This window comes from Scomber japonicus, chromosome 9 (assembly GCF_027409825.1).
Source record: "Scomber japonicus isolate fScoJap1 chromosome 9, fScoJap1.pri, whole genome shotgun sequence".
Taxonomy (NCBI): Eukaryota; Metazoa; Chordata; class Actinopteri; order Scombriformes; family Scombridae; genus Scomber; species Scomber japonicus.
Genome location: NC_070586.1, coordinates 6,760,706 through 6,763,205, shown reverse-complemented (window position 1 = coordinate 6,763,205; position 2,500 = coordinate 6,760,706). Strand labels below are relative to the sequence as shown.

Here is a 2,500-nt window from a genome sequence, read left to right as displayed (position 1 = left end):
ACAGCAAGAGTCAATGATGTTTGGGTTTATTTATGTCCTTCCTTCTTCCCTTACTTCCTTCTTCCCTTACTTCCTCCTTCTCTCTTTCCTTCCTCCCCCAACGTTCCTCCCTTCCTTATTTCCTCTGTCCTTCCTGTCTTCCTTTCTCCCTCCCCCCTTCCTTCCTTATTTCCTCCTTCCTTTCTTTCCTTCCTTCTTCCTCCCTTCCTCCTTACTTCTTCCTCCTTCCCTCCCTCCTACCTTCCTTCTTCCTCCCTTCCTCCTTTTCTTCATTACTTTTCCTCTCTCCTTCCTATCTTCCTTCCTTCCTTCCTTTGTTCCTTCCTTCCTTCCTCCCTTTGTTCCTTCTTCCTCCCTTCCACCCTCCCTCCTTCCTCCCAGAAATAGAGGGGAGGGGAGTAACAGCAAGAGTCAATGATGTTTGGGTTTATTTATGTCCTTCCTTCTTCCCTTACTTCCTCCTTCTCTCTTTCCTTCCTCCCCCAACCTTCCTCCCTTCTTTATTTCCTCTGTCCTTCCTTTCTTCCTTTCTCCCTCCCTCCCTTCCTTTCTTATTTCTTCCGTCCTTCTTTCCTTCCTCCCTCCCCCCCTTCCTTCCTTATTTCCTCCATCCTTCCTTTGCAAGTTATATGAATAACTTGCACACATTCTTTTTTTGTGGACCCTGCATCACATTTCTGCTTTTAATCCATTTAGAGAGAATATATTAGAGGATTATGGTAAAAATGTCTAAGTGGTGTAACCATAAAAACTTTGTACCAAATAATTCAACTTGCTTAACCCTCCTGTTGTCCTCGAGTCAAGTAAGGAAGGGAGGAAGAAGGAAGGAAGGAAAGGGGGAAGGAAGGAAGGAAGAAGGAAAGTAGGAAGAAAGGAAGGAAGGAAGGAAGGAAGGAAGGAAGGAAGGAAAAGATGACAGGAAGGAAGGAAGGAAGGAAGGAAGGCAGGCAGGCAGGAAGGAAGGAAATTAAGACAGAAAGGAATGATGGAAGGAAAGAATGAAAGAAAGAAGGAAGGAAGGAAAAGATGACAGGAAGGAAGGAAGGAAGGAAGGAAGGAAGGAAATTAAGACAGAAAGGAATGATGGAAGGAAAGAAGGAAAGAAAGAAGGAAGGAAAGAAGGAAAGAAAGAAAGAAGGAAGGAAAAGATGACAGGAAGGAAGGCGGGAAAGAAGGAAGGAAGGAAGGAAGGAAAAGATGACAGGAAGGAAGGAAGGAAGGGAGGAAGGAAATTAAGACAGAAAGGAAAGAAGGAAGGAAGGAAGGAAAGAAATGAAGACAATCTCTTGAATAAAACATGACTTTTATTGTGAAACTCTTCTATTCTATTCTACAGAGACTCAGAGAAGCAATCGGCTACTTCAGGATATTTCATTTTGGACTCATTACATGTAGACGATGTATGTATATATTATTTTAGTAAACCCTAGAAAGCAAAAAAAAACTGTTGAGGGACGAAGACCACACACACACACACACACACACACACACACACACACACACACACACACACACACACACACACACACACACACACATAAAAAAATAACTTACAACCTCAAAATTATTGTCTTCTCAAACTTGTTCATTTATTTCGACGAGGGCGATGAAGAACTGTCTCTCCTCGCTCGGCTCTAATTATTCATTCCTGCAGCTAAACTTAATTACAAGTCTTCATAAATCTAAACAATGTTATCCGTCTGTTTAATTGCCTGCTGGGTTATTTATCTGGAAGGAGGAAATAACATAAGTTTATTTAGCTGTTAGTGCCCGTTTATTTTCAAGTCAATAAAACTGATGGATCACGCTCTTATTTTGTTAAATAGGGAGGTTTTATGTTAGTATTGATATGTAAATGTAATGTGTTTTAGAGCATTTTGCTTTATTAATTTGTGGTATTTTATGTTGAAATGTGTTGAATGATCAGTCCCAATAGGTTTGTTTTAACACTTTTCACAATAAAAGCTTTTTTATGTGTTAAATAGGTGTATATTCTAGCCATAAAAAGGGAAATTAGTCTATTTAATGTAACTTTAAAGCCCTGAAGAGAGAAAGAGCATCACACAAAATATATGTATTTCAACTTCAAGTGATGTCTTCCTTGTTTGAAAAATAAAAAAATAAAATAAAAGGTCTCTTTTTGCTTTTTAAAGGGAGGTTTTATATAAATATTGGTAAGGGTTTAATGCAGCAATTTAATATCTTTTAGAGCATTTTTCTTTATTAATTTGTGGTATTTTATTTTGAAATGTTTTGAATGACTCTATTGGGACTAAGATCACCATTAAAGTTATAGTAAAAGCTTTTATTTTGTTAAATAGGTTTATATTCTAGCCACAAAAAAGAGAAATTAATCAATTTAATGTAACTTTAACCTTCGCGTCGTGTCCCGGGTCAAATTGACCCAGTCTGTTTTGACTTGTTCCTTCTTTCCTCCCTTCCTTCCTTCCTTCCTTCCTTCTTTCCTTCCTTCTTCTTTCCCTCCTTCCTTCCTTCTTTC

The 2,500-nt window shown here is 38.6% G+C and overlaps 1 protein-coding gene across 1 annotated transcript in view; it reads right to left on the bottom strand.

The window, feature by feature from the left end:
- Positions 1 to 2,500, bottom strand: part of fras1 (Fraser extracellular matrix complex subunit 1) — a 274,524-nt gene that overhangs the window by 224,128 nt on the left and 47,896 nt on the right.